The 14581-nt window shown below is 46.2% G+C and overlaps 1 protein-coding gene across 24 annotated transcripts in view; it reads left to right on the top strand.

Moving 5' to 3' along the window:
• The window catches only part of LOC127490526 (uncharacterized), a 451570-nt gene that overhangs the window by 14856 nt on the left and 422133 nt on the right, over positions 1–14581 (top strand). Inside the window, exon 1 of one of the 24 annotated variants that reach the window (XR_016236424.1) lies at positions 4163–4660. The exons of the other annotated variants lie outside the window; for them this stretch is intronic. The gene's annotated coding sequence lies outside the window, so the exon portion shown is untranslated. Of the gene's footprint in view, positions 1–4162; positions 4661–14581 lie in introns of those variants that run through there. 24 annotated transcript variants of the gene reach the window in all.

A 14581-nucleotide genomic window follows, 5' to 3' on the forward strand; every position in this document is an offset into this window, starting at 1 on the left:
TCTCTGGAAATGTCATTTTTTAAATAGATTTACTTATTTATTTGAAAGGCAGGGTTAGACAGAGAAGGAGAGGCAGAGAGAGAGAGGTATTCCATCTGCTGGCTCACTCCCCAGTTGGCTGTAACAGCCAGAGCTGCGCTGATCTGAAGCCAGGAGCCAGGAGCCTCCTTGGGGTCTCCCACCCAGGTGCAGAGGCCCAAGGACCTGAGCCATCTTCCACTACCTTCCCAGGCCACAGCAGAGAGCTGGATCGGAAGTGGAGCAGCTGAGACTTGAACCGGCGCCCATATGGGATGTTGGCACTGCAGGCAGCAGCTTCACCCGCTATGCCACAGCGCCAGCCCCTGGAAATGTCATTTCTTACCTGGAATTGCAGTAGGAAGGCAAGCCTTTTGCCAAAAGGGTTGTTTCCTCTGGTGAAGCAACAGCATCTTCCTAGCCATGTAGCTTTTGTTACTCTATGGAGTAAGCCATTAGTAAAGTCTGCTAGTTTGCCAGTGATTTTTTAAAAATCAATATTTATTTATTTGAAAGGGAGAACATCAGAGAGAGAGGGAGGGAAAGAGAAAAAGAAAAAGATCTCTTATCCATTGGTTGGTTAACTCCTCAAATGCCTGCAGTAGCCAGGGCTGAGTCAGGCTGAAGTCAAGAGATGAGAATTCTTTTTTTTTTTAACTTTTATTTAATGAATATAAATTTCCAAAGTACGACTTATGGATTACAATGGCTTCCCCCCCATACCGTCCCTCCCACCCACAACCCTCCCCTTTCCCACTCCCTCTCCCCTTCCATTCACATCAAGATTCATTTTCAATTAAGAGATGAGAATTCAATCTGAATCTCCTACCTGGGTAGCAGAGACTCAACTCCTTGAGTCATCATCTACTGCCTCCCAGGGCTCACAGTAGCAGGAGCCTAGACCTGGGAGTGGAACGGGATGAATCCGTGGGCCAAACACCTGCTCCAGCTTTAATTTTAACCTGAGCATATGCCTGGCTTTGAGCCCCACTCTTGAGAGGCCAAGAGGGCAGCTGGAGTCCTTTAGCCCCACCCTGGTGCTTTGAAACAAGCGAGGCTTTCAAGGACTGTTGATGACAGATGAAGGCACTGAGTCCTTTTAGAACACGGCTATGAAATTAGCCAAGGAGGGGACAGCTTGTTAAGGAGGAAAAGAGAAAGTATTTTTTGAGGCTTTCTTATGTAATGGAAAGCCACACGACCATAACCCAAGTATAATCCTGCATTTATTTGGGTGTTAGTTTAGCTGCTTTAACAGAGAACAAAATAACAGAGGCTTCAATGAGATGGAAGTTAGTTGTGCTCTCAGATAGGAGTCGGAGCTAGTGGGTGGGCTTTGGGAGCGAAGCAGCTCTTTGAGGTCCTCCTGGCCTGGGACCCTTTGATTTTTTGTGCTTGCTCTACCTGTGTCCTAGAAGGCAGCCCTGGTCTCCAGGGCCAGAATGACTCGTACCACCCTCGATAATGATGTTTCAGCCAGTGGGAAGGAAAGCGAAGGTGAGCCATTTCACTGGAGGCCATAACTGTTGAGTTGTAGACATCACTTTCTCTTATGCACCCTTGGCCATAGATGGGCACTAGGTTTAGCAGATGAAAATACAGGACATCCAGTGAACTTTGAATTTCAGGTAACAGTACATTTTTTTTTGTCCAAATTGAACATACTTTTGTCCAATGGATATAGTAAAAAATTACTGAACTTTTAATTTGGGACAAGTTTATACTAAAAATGATTGGTTCATCTGAAATTCAAATGTAATTGGTTATTCTGCATTTTATATGGCAACACTAACTGGCTAACTGGCTAACTGGTCATGTGGTCCCATGTGGCTACAACAAAGTCTGAGAAATGTAGTCTTTCATTGGTTGGTCATCTGTCCATTTTCAACTTGGTGTTTTAATTACTAAAAGGTATTTAATTACTAAAAGGGGATAATGGATACTGGGGACAACTAGCGGTCTTTGCCACAACTGGCATGGTCTCTTCATGCATTCTAATGTTCACTAAGTACTTATTATATTACAAATGTTGGATAAAGCTAGGCAAGTCTCCTGCTGTCACAGAGCTTATATTTTAGCAAATGTTACAAACAGTAACATTTATAATTTAGGTAATAATACATTTAGGTGTATAATTTAGGTGAATAATGAATTTCTGTAGAAAAATCCGAAAAACAAGCTGTTTTTAAAATGGCGAGTTGAGGAAAAGCCTCCCTGGGGACAGGATGTTTGAGCAGAGATCTGCATGAAGCAAAGGAGGGTGTGGTGTGAAGCTCTGTGAGCAGCAAGGCAGCGTGAGGGAAGAACGAGTTCAAGGACAACCTTGACCTAGGCTACAATTTATATGGTTGATATACAGGGATCAAAGGGGAGGGCCTTGAAGTTTACAACAGAGATTTTTTCAAGATCTAGGAATAAGAAGTTACCTCTTGAGGATTTTGAGCAAATGTAGTTATGTGATTTAATTTAATTTACATTTTAAAAAGATCACTATGCCCACTGAGTACAGTGGACTGTAGTGGGAGTTAAAAGAAAAACTCCTTAGACCATTTAATTTAGTTGAGTTTATTTGAGCAAAGTGAAGCAAAACAAAAATGATTGATGAATCTGCACTTCCAGCATGGGTGAGAACTCCAACCAACAACGTGATCAGACCGTACTTCCGGAAGCAAAGTGAGCTTAATTGGCTCCAGCCTAGTCAATAGTCAGCTGGTTTACGGTTTACCGAGTTAGTCGTTTACTGCTTAGTTACTTGGCTGCAGGGCCTCCTGCAACCAACTGAAGCTTAGTCACTGTGATTAAACTCTATATTGGTTTCGTCAGTTGGGTCCTCTGCAGTTTCCGGTACAAATCCATGGCCTCCTAAAATTTTTATTTAACAGGAGCAAGAGTGAAAGGAGATGCATTCGGTGGCTCTTGGGTATGGCCTTAGGCTGCAGGGAGTGAGACGTGGTGGGACTCGGGCAGTCTATGAAATAGCTGATTGTGTGCTAGAGTCCTCATCTGACTGCTGAGAGCCAGGCCTGGAATCTCTGTCTTTGTGACTTCGTACTCTGTTGGGATGTGGTGTGTGTGCAGTGGGTGGGAACGTCTTTGAGAGGGAGCAGGAATCACTCAATCCTGATTCTGTGATTGAATTGAGAGAGAGGAGAATCAAGGGTGGACAGAAACACCAACTCTTTCCTCCTGTACCCTCTGCAAGTACTTCTGCATCTTAGCTCATCTTGCTTGTTACCGACTTCACTAGAATAAAATCTTGTCTCCTCCTCCATGAAAAAAATGAAACAGAACATGCCTTTGAAAGCTGGCTGCTGTGACACTGACAGCCAAGTAAACTCCAGAACGAGTGGGGAGACTGTTCTACCCGTCATGAGCACCAGCCCTCAGGCTTGTAGACGAAAGAGGCTTCGGAATCAGCCACACCTGGTCCTGAATCTCTTTGGCTGAGCTGTGTTTTTTTTTACGTCTGTAAAGGGGACCATAATTATGCTCCACATAACTGCTGAGATCATTAAAAGAGAAAATATGCTCAAAAGGCATAGTGTTCAATAAAATGTGACTCATTTTCACTCTCTTCTGCATAACAATCCAGCAGCCAGAGTTGGAGCAGCTGCTTGGTAAAGAACATTTTACGGTCCTTTGGTTCCAGCTTGCTCTGAGCACTGTTCCTTGTTCCTTATCTTCCTACCACCTTCCTTCCCCATTCTAATTTTTCCAGCACCTTTCCTGGCCTGCTTTTTTTTCTTTTTCTTTTTGCCATTGTGTCTGGAGCCCCAGATCACATGGCTGAGGTGGAAAATGGAATGAAAAGCAGAGGAGGAATGCCAGGAGGTTGGGGCAGGAAATACGGAAAGCTCGTCCATTAGCACGTTTCCTAAAATGGGAATATGAAGTATTTTTTTTAAAGGTAAAAACATGACAAATGTGATGTTCTCTTTTAATTCAGGAGGAACACCGCTGATAAGAAACAAATTAGAAATGTCAGCTTTTTTCTCCAGGTGCTATAAAGATGAGCTGGTCTGTCCCTGTGGGTCAGTGAGGCAGGACCGAAAACAAACACAGGTGGAAATTATCACTGCTTCTGATGAGGCTGTTGAGCCTTGCCTCAGAATGTGGGAAAGGCATTTGAAATCCTACTGGTTAGAATGTTGCATAAACACGTTGTGAGGCATCTAGGCAGTCTGGTGTGGGGGTGGAGGTCGGGCAGGTCTTTTTATAGTGAATTTCTGCCTTTTTCTTCTTTCTTTCTTTCCTTTTCTTTCCTTTATTTCCTTCTTTCCTTCTTTCTTTTTCTTTCTCTTCTCTTTTCCTTCTCTTCTCTTTTCTCTTCTCTTCTCTTTTCAAGGCAGAGTTACAGAGAAAGAGAGCGTTTATCCACTGGTTCACTCCCCAAATGCCTAAGCAGCTGGGGCTATGCCAGGCCAAAGCCATGAGCCAGGAAATTCTTCTGGGTTTTCCATGTGGGTGCAGGGGCACAAACACTTGGGCCATCCTCCGCTGCTTCCCCAGGTGCATTAGCAGGGAGCTGGATTCTAAGTGGAGCAGCCCAGATTCAAATTGGTGCCCATGTGGGATGCTGACGTCACAGGCAACAGCTTTGCCTGCTACACCACAGTGCTGATGCCTGTAGTGGATTTCAAAGGTAGGTCAGAGGCTGTAGTGAAAAGATGAAAAGTTTCATAGCGCTGTAGATTCTTGATAGGAGAGCCATTAAGAACCTCTCAGAATTGCTTTTTAAAAAATTTTTTTTAGGAATACTTTTTTTTTTTTTTTTTGACAGGCAGAGTGGACAGTGAAAGAGAGAGACAGAGAGAAAGGTCTTCCTTTGCTGTTGGTTCACCCTCCAATGGCTGCCGCGGCTGGTGTGCTGCGATGATCCGAAGCCAGGAGCCAGGTGCTTCTCCTGGTCTCCCATGGGGTGCAGGGCCAAAGCACTTGGGCCATCCTCCACTGCACTCCCTGGCCACAGCAGAGAGCTGGCCTGGAAGAGGGGCAACCGGGACAGAATCCAGCGCCCCGACCGGGACTGGAACCCGGTGTGCCGACGCCGCAGGCAGACAGAATTGCTTTTATAAATAAGGATACAGTAGCCCAGAGACAGAAAGTTACTTGCCCGAAGTCATACAGCTTAGCTCAGCAGTGAATCATGGGAGGACTCTAGTGGGCTTTGGGGCCAGAAGAGCTGTGCTCATGTGTTGGATCTACCACTATGTTTCCTGTCCAAGCTTCCATTTCCTCACCTGTAAGTTGGTGATAATAATAGTTCCTACTTCATAGGTTGAGTATGAGGATTAATGAAAAAATCCACAAAGTTATTACAGTGGTTGGCACTTAGTAAGTGCTCAGTAAATATTGGTATTTTGTGATGTTGATGACTATGTAATTTTGTGCCCCCGGAGCTGGCCAACAGGAAAATCTTTTTACTGTTGATGCATTGTAGACCTCTGATTTGATTCTTATTAGAGAGTGTTGTGGGTTGAACTGTGTTCCAGTCCTAGCTCCCACTACTTAAGAAAGTATTTGGAAGCAAGGTCTATGCAGGTGTAATCCAGCTAAGATGAGGTCATATCGGTTTAGAGTGGACTCTAATCCAATGGCTGTATCTATATAAAAAGATGAAGTCAGGATCGAGACACATAAGGAGAACACCATGGGAAGGCAATTGTTATATATTTCTGTTAGGCCGTCACAAAACACACTGAACACTGGAGTAAGGGAAAGAGTTTATTGCAGAAAACGCAGCAGACTGGAGGGAAGGGGCAAAGAGGGAAAAGGAGAGTAAGAGAGAAAGAGGAGAGAGGAGAGAAGATAGAGCAGAGAGAAGAGAGATGAGAGGAGGCGAGGAGAGCAATGAGAGGAGCCAAGAGAGCAGGAGAGAAGAGCCAAGAGAAAGGAACCAAGAGAGAAGCCAAGAGCGCCACGTGTTCAGGAACAGGCCCTTTTAAAACTTTGCCGGAGGGCGGGCAGGGAAGCAGGAGCAGCGAATCCCATTAGGATGGGGGTGGAACTTGACAACAGCCGTTGGGCCATGTGGCCATCTGGCTTCCAGCAATGGGGGCAGGAGCCAGAGCCTAGGATGTAAAGCAGGGTGTAGATCACGCCATAGATAAAACTGCGCCAGTTTCCTAACAGCAATGGCAGGAACTGAGTCAAGTTGTCATGAACCAAGGGGACTCCAGAAGATAGAAGAGGTAAGGAAGGATTCTCCCCTAAAGATTTTGAAGGTAACATGGCTCTGCCCACATCTTGATGTCTTCCAGATCCCAGGAACAATAATTTGACGTTTTGTGAAGCTACCCAGTGTGTGATAATCTGTCATGGGAGCTCTAGCAAACTAATGAGAAAGAGTCAGTGAAGGGCATGGCCTCCTGGACCCCCATTTAACTAGAGTTGTTAGAGAGCATTCATTTCCCTGTTCATGAATAGAGCCTGAATAATAAATTCCCAAACAGATTCGGGTTATTTGTCTACTGATTTAGTGAAGCTGGAGGGGAGTGTGTGTGTGTGTGTGTGTGTGTGTGTGTTGGGGGCCAACAAGTGCCATGACTGAGGAGAGCCGGGAGTCTTCAGTTATGGGTAGATATTCAGGATCTCAGATGCCAAGGACACATGTGGAAAAGTAGTGGGGGACATGCTAGGACAACAGGCAAGGCTGCTGTGGCAGATTTGTCCCAGATCTCCTGCTTGCTCGCTCTGTCCCTTTCCTTGTGCAATTTTCTTGGTGGTGTAAGAGGCAGAGAAATTAGGCCAGACATAGGAAATTGTTGGAATTTTAAGGTTTGTGTATGCGTCTTTATTCAAATGAGAGGACAGGGAAGACTTACTCTGCCCACATTGTGAAGCATATGCTTTGTGCCCACATAATTTCCCCAAGAGTCAGCCAGCTGCTTTCAGCTTTAATTTGTGTTTCTGCAGGATGGTATAAAAGATATAGAAGTCACTTTTTTTTTTTTTTTAAATTTTTGACAGGCAGAGTGGACAGTGAGATAGAGAGACAGAGAGAAAGGTCTTCCTTTGCCATTGGTTCACCCTCCAATGGCTGCCGCGGCTGGTGTGCTGCGGCCGGCGCACCGCGCTGATCCGATGGCAGGAGCCAGGTACTTCTCCTGGTCTCCCATGGGGTGCAGGGCCCAAGCACTTGGGCCATCCTCCACTGCACTCCCTGGCCACAGCAGAGGGCTGGCCTGGAAGAGGGGCAACCGGGACAGAATCCGGCGCCCCGACCGGGACTAGAACCCGGTGTGCCGGTGCCGCAAGGCAGAGGATTAGCCTAGTGAACTGCGGCGCCAGCAGAAGTCACTTTTTAGAACAGATTCCCTCCCTCCCCATGTGACCACCAGATACTCCTTTGCCTTATCTCCTCTGCACCTGACAGTGTTGTTTGAATAGCTCTGAAGTTCTCCCCTGCTGTATCCAACTAATAGAGGGAAAAATGCAGACAGGAGTGACAAACCAGGGTCATTGCTCACTGCTCTAGCTACTACAGGAAGTACTAGATTTGATGTAGGAGTTAGTTTAGGACCTTGAGCAAGTCACAAGCCAGCATATATAATTCTATCTGCTTCATCTGGGACCTGGGGGTGGGGAGATACCATAAAATATGGATATTGAGCTCCATGCGGAATTTATGGAGGTACCATAAAATTCCCAGGTAGCTTCACACCTGTAGAGGCACCACCCCCTACCTCATAAAAGAGGCCAACGACTGGGAGTGCTCTCCTACCACAGACCATGGCTAGGGGGACTGCTAGATGCTCTCTCTATTCCCTTCCCTCTCTTTTTGGATAAACCTTCTGGTCCACTGACCACTCACAACACGTGTTTCTCTGTGTGGGGCAATCTGTGCTCATGTGTATGTATGTGTTGTATTTCTCAGCTTTTGAATAAAATTTACCTTACATATGTCAGCACTTAGAATTGTCTTGTCTTTGTGTATGACAAAAGCCTTGAGTGAGGACTTAATACCTGCCTCACATCAGAATTAGCTTAGGAAGAAGAGATAATACATTGTTAAGTTTCTATGCAGTTTTCAGAAGTTCTCTGCCAAGGATGAAGGATGAAGGCCAGTGGGTGTGTGGGTGGGGGAGACACTTCATTGATACCCTGAGAACCTGTGTGTCCAGGCTGAAGGTTGCTGTTTGGACTACTGGATTCCAGTCAAAATGGGTGCCATTTTGATCGTGACACTTCTTAAGCCAAGAGAAAAAAGGTTGAATCCTTGGAATTTCCCAGATTGGCTCAGGAGAAGTCCTAGCTCATTGATTTAGAAGGTTTTTGATTTAGAGTAGATGGGAAGTAAGAGTTGGGGAAGGCTAGTTCAGTTAGGGAGAAAACATCCAACAAATAAAATTCTGGGTTAGGCATTGAAAGGTTGGTTCTGTCCTCCCTTGTGCATAGAGAGTTGATTCCCTTGCCACAAAACCAGGGGCTTGTGAGAATTGCTATCATCTGTGAGACCTCTCCCAGAGGAGACTCCATTCTTATGGAATGCCTGAAGGAGGGAATTCCACAGACAAAAGGCTAACTAACCGTGTCCAAAGGCTGCAGAGAGAGGAAATGGAGTGGTGGCTTAATGAGGGGCCCCCTAAGGAGTGATAAAAATGGTTTGGGACTAGATAGAGGTGGTGGTTGAATGACACTGTCAGTGTAGTACATGCCATTAAAAAGTATAATTTAAAATGATGAATTTTATCTCAAGAAACAGAAATTAAAAGTAAACAAAATCCACTGTGAGGTCCCTTTAAAGCACACCAATGCTGTCAAAGTAGTCTCTGGGAAGATAAAGACCTAGCTGGGTCGAAATGCCCTTGAAAGTTGAGGTCCTGAGGGATTCCACGCTCTTTCTGAGCTGCCCCTCTCCTTTCCCCACTCAGATGGACCCCTGGGGCTGCCTGTGCCAGCCCTGTAGATAAGAGGACAGGCTTTCCGAGGTCTTCCAGTGCAGATCCCCATTTGTTCAGTGTTGACGGTGTGAGTCTGCGTGTTCCAAACCTCTCTGGGCCTGCCTCCACCCTTGACAAACAGGAGGATACAGTCTGTATCCCAGGGTTTCTTCTTAGCATGAACTAAGCATGTAACACATTTGATACTGTCGCTCCCCCTCTTCGTGGAGGAGCAACACAGGACCCTGCGCTGTTCTTTCGTCTGCTCGGCCCTCCCCGGGTTTGCTGCTGGTTCTTCCCGGGTTGGCTACTATCCCTTCCACCTCCGTGGAAGGGCAGTTCCCCCTGGCTGCATTCCCCACTTCCGCAGGGGAGCGGCACACCGCCGGCCGGCTTTCTCGGGGGCTGCACGGGTGTTCCTTCAGCTAGATGTTCCCCATAGATGTTCCTGGTGCATGCCGTCTCTCTCCTCCTTTATAGTCCTCCTCCGCCAATCCTAACTCGGCTGCCCACACGCCGAGTACGCTGCTCTCCTCCAATCAGGAGCAAGTCCTACAGTTAATTGGTTGAACTGGAGGCAGCTGTGCGGAAGCTGTTTACTTCTCTCCCAGCGCCATATTGTGGGAGAGCAGATGCATAGAATAAGTCTTAATTCCAGTAACAGTCTAGTCCGGTTTGCTCCCCACAGATCCCCCTTTCTTTTTATTTTTGGCGTTGATACGCGCCTGTCTTCGGTGTCCCGTGGCACACACTCTGCTCTACTTGCTAGAGTTGCCACAGGCTCTTACAAGTCCTATCAATCAGGAAAACCGAATCCGGGTCCTCTCTTCGCCATTGTAAGGAGGTTTTTAGGCGCTGATGCGTGCCTGTGTTCGGTGCCCTGCAGCGCATGCTCTGCTCTGCCTGCAGGGGACTTACAAGACCTATCAGGCAAACCGAATCCAAGCCTTCTCATTGCCTTATTGTGGGGGAGACTTATTAGTGTTGGTTTGTGCCTATCTTCGGTGACCTGCAGCTCATACTCTGGTCGAGCTGCTTGCTGGCGCTTACCGCCTTAAATCAGGCAGACCGAATCCAAGCTTAATATTGTTGTATTGTGGGGAAGCCTTACTGATGTTAATTCGTGCCTGTCTTCGGTGACCTGCGGCGCATAAGCTGCTAGCTGCCCGCAGGTGCTCATCGCCTCACTTGATTAGGCAGACCGAATCCAAACTCTCACATTGCAGTGTTGTAGGGAGGCCTTTTTATTTCTCTATTTCTCTATCTCCGGGCATTCCTATTTCTCCCATTTTATTTCTATCTTCCAGCATTCCTATTTTTCTCACTTTACTTCTAAACTTCTGTTTCTCTTATCCCTGCGGCTTTCCGGCACCTCGCCCCGCCGGCGGGTTCCCGGCTCTGCGCCGCTTCAGCCCGCGCGCCTCTCTCATCTGCGCAGCTTCCCGGCTTTGCGCGGCTCGGCTTCGCGCGCTCCGCGGTCTCCACGCTTAACCCTTTCGCGTCTGAACCACGGCCTACGCCAGCCCCGTTCCCTATCTATTCACGCCCCGTGCTCTCTGCACGCGGCGGCTTCCGCGAGTAACACAGCGTAGCTTACGTGTCCGCCACTAGCATTCAATCTAAGTTCCCCGGGCTAGCCTGGCGAATTCAACCCAGCGTACGTCTCCGCCCCACGGTTTGGCTTCCCGTCCTTTGCTCCCCGGGCTAATCAGACGGATCCCAATCTGGCTTACGTCTCAGCTTCTGGTTTCAACTTTTCGCCCCCTATTCCCGGGCTAACTTGAGAATCCCAAAGTGGCTTTCGTATCCGCCTCGGCCTGCCCCCCGCGGCTTCAATTTCCCTAACACTTTTCTCTACCCGGTATGTTTCCCCAAGCTTTCCTCCAACGATATTCCTCCCTCATTTCTCCTGGCCTCTCCCCACAGTCCGCGTCCGAGTCTGTTTGTTCTAGCTTTCACTTTCGCTTTCGACCTTAGAGATTCCTCCCAGCTTCCCCCCGTAGTCCGTATCCGAGTCTATGCCTAGGCTTTCAATAGCTTCTTCCGGCTCCTTTTTCGTCCGGCGTTTCCCTAGGCTGTTTCGAGTCTATGCCTAGGCTTTCAATAGCTTCTTCCGGCTCCTTTTTCGTCCGGCTTTTCCCTAGGCTGTTTGCTAATCTCTCTCTCCGGTATTTTCCCAGTTCTTCCCGTTTCTTCCCTCCTAAGTTTCCTATCCGTCCTAGGTTTCCTAACCGAGCTAGGTTTCCTATCCGAGTCACGGCACCATTATGTCGCTCCCCCTCTTCGTGGAGGAGCAACACAGGACCCTGCGCTGTTCTTTCGTCTGCTCGGCCCTCCCCGGGTTTGCTGCTGGTTCTTCCCGGGTTGGCTACTATCCCTTCCACCTCCGTGGAAGGGCAGTTCCCCCTGGCCGCATTCCCCACTTCCGCAGGGGAGCGGCACACCGCCGGCCGGCTTTCTCGGGGGCTGCACGGGTGTTCCTTCAGCTAGATGTTCCCCATAGATGTTCCTGGTGCATGCCGTCTCTCTCCTCCTTTATAGTCCTCCTCCGCCAATCCTAACTCGGCTGCCCACACGCCGAGTACGCTGCTCTCCTCCAATCAGGAGCAAGTCCTACAGTTAATTGGTTGAACTGGAGGCAGCTGTGCGGAAGCTGTTTACTTCTCTCCCAGCGCCATATTGTGGGAGAGCAGATGCATAGAATAAGTCTTAATTCCAGTAACAGTCTAGTCCGCTTTGCTCCCCACAGATACAATGCAGGGCATGTTGTTTCCACTCTAAATGGCAGTGGCTGCTGTAAATAGTGGTTCTATACTCTTTGTGTCTGCCTGGCCATCATTTGATTGCCAAGGTCCTGAGATGGCAACAAGTTTTGCCTTCAGCTAAGTCCTTTAAAGAGAGCCCTAAATGCCAGCAACCTCTTGCAGAATGGGAAGAGAAGAAATTTAGTACCAATAGAGGGTATTATTGTTTGTTCTTTTTTTTTTTTTTAAGATTGATTTATTTGAAAGAGTTACAGAGAGGTAGAGACAGAGAGAGAGGTCCTCCATCCACTGGTTCACTCTTCAGATGGATGCAATGTCTGGAGCTGTGCTGTTCTGAAGCCAGGAGCTTCCTCCTAGTCTCTCACGCAGGTGCAGGGACCCAAGGACCTAGGCTATCTTGCACTGCCCTTCCAGGCCATAGAAGAGAGCTGGATCAGAAGAGGAGCAGTCGGGACCAGAACTGGTGCCAATATGGGGTGCCGGCACTTCAGGTCAGGGCATCAACCCACTGCGCCACAGTACCGGCCCCTAGTTTTTGGTTTTTAAAGGATCTAATAAGCATCATTCTTTTCCCTGATGGAGTGACCAACCTATGGAAACATATGACAAAAGCCTGAGAGGAGTTGCTACATAGCACATTTAGTCAGCTTCAGATCACTTTAAAACTATAGTAGTATAACATTCTTTTTTTTAAAATTAATTAATTTATTTGAAAGGCACAGTTTTAGAAAGGCAGAGTCAGAGGCAGAGAGAGAGACAGAGAGGGAGGAAGGGAGGGAGGGAGACAGGGAGACAGATAGAGAGGTCTTCATCTGCTGGTTCACTCCCCAAATCGCTACAATGGCTGGAACTGAGCTGATCTGATCTGAAGCCAGGAGTCAGGAGTTTGTTCTGGGTCTCCCACATGGGTGTAGGGTCCCAAGGACTTGGGCCATCTTCTACTGCTTTTCCCAGGCCATAGCAGAGAGTTGGATAGGAAGTGGAATAGCTGGGACTTGAACTGGCACCTGTATGGGGATGCCGGTAATGCCGGCAGCAGCTTTACCCACTATGCCACAATGCCAGCCCCTATAACATTCTTTTTTTTTATTTTTTGAAGCTTTTATTTAAAATGCAAATTTTATAGATACAACTTTAGGAATATAGTGGTTCTTCCCCCCATACCCACCCTCCTATCCCCACTCCTGGCCCACCTCCTACTCCCTCTCCCATCCCACTTTTCATTAAGACTCATTTTTAATTAACTTTATATACAGAAGATCAAGTCTGTACTAAGTAAAGATTTCCAATTTGCACACACACACACACACACACAAAACATATAAAGTACTGTTTTGAAAATAAGTTTTGCAGTTAATTTTCATAGTACAACTCATTAAGGAAAGAGGTCGTACATAGGGAGTAAGTGCACAGTGACTTCTGTTAATTTAACAATTGACACTCTTGTTTATGATGAGTGATCACCCGAGGCTCTTGACATGAGCTGCCAAGGCTATGGAAGGCTCTTCTGCCCACAAACATTGTCACTATTTAGACAAGGCCATAATCAAAGTGGAAGTTCTCTCCTCCCTTCAGAGAAAAGTACATTCTTCTTTGATGGCCTCTTCTTTCCACTGAGGTCTCATTCACAGAGATCCTTCATGTAGGATGTTTTTGCTACTATGTTTTAGCTTTCCATGCCTGAAATGCTCTCATGGTCTTTTCAGGAATATATGAAGGCCTAAAGGGCTGATTCTGATGTCAGAGTGTTACTTAAAGGGATTGTCATTCTATGAGTCTGCTGTATGGACTGCTTCCCATGGCTATAACATTCTTAACCATTGGTTTCACAAAGGTATAAAGCACAATTTTATATAACTATATTTGCAGTAATACTGACACACATAGACATTCCCTTTTTTCTTCTTTTTATTTGGTTTTTGAATTTTAGTTCCCACATATAAGAGAGAACATGTGATATTTGTCTTTTTGGGTCCAGCTTATTTCACTCAGCATGATGTCCTTCAGTTGCATCATTTTGCTGCAAGTGGTGGAATTTCATGCTTTTTCTTACAGCAGAATAATATTCCATTATGTGTATGTACCAGATTTTCTTGATCCATTCATCTGATGATCGACATGTTGGTTGATTCCAAATTTTGGTTATTGTGACCATGCTGCTCTGAACATGGTAGTGTAGGTATCTCTTTGACATGTTATGTTTGAGTCTTTTGGGTATATACCCCATACAGGAATTGCTGGATAATTTGGCAAATCTATTTCTAGTTTTTTAGAGAAGTTTCTACACTGTTTTCCAAAGTCTTTGCACTAATTTATATTTTCACCAAGAGTGGGTAAGTTTTCCCCTTTGTTCACATCCTCACCTGCATGTATTATTCTCTGTGTTTTGATTTTTACTCATTCTGACAGGGTGAAGTCATATCTCACTGTGGTCTTGATATGCTTTTTCCCTGATAACTAATGATGTTGAGCATTTTTTCATGTATTTATTGGCCATTTGTATTTCCTCTTTTGAGAAATGTCTAGTGAAGTCCTTTGCCATTTCTCCACTGGATTGGTTGCTTTTTGTTGTAGAGTTTTTAAAGTTGATAATATATTTATTTGGGATATTAAACCTTTGTCAGATTGGTGGTTTCCAAACATTTTTTCACATTTTGTTGGATGCTTTATCACTCTATTGATTACTTCCTTTTCTGTGCAGAAGCTGAGCATGATAGAGTCCCGTTTATTTAGTTTTGCTTTTGTTACTTGTGCTTTGAGGGTCTTAACCAAGAAGTCATCTCCTACGCCATTGTTTTGGAATGTTTCCCATATGTTTTCTTCCAGCAACTTCATAGTTTCAGATCTCAAATTTAAGTCTTTGATCCATCTTGTGTATGGCAAGCGGTGTGGATCTAATTTCATTCTTCTGCTTAT

The sequence above is a fragment of the Oryctolagus cuniculus genome, chromosome 6, assembly GCF_051225735.1.
Source record: "Oryctolagus cuniculus isolate XC-2025 breed Fujian yellow rabbit chromosome 6, ASM5122573v1, whole genome shotgun sequence".
NCBI lineage: Eukaryota > Metazoa > Chordata > Mammalia > Lagomorpha > Leporidae > Oryctolagus > Oryctolagus cuniculus.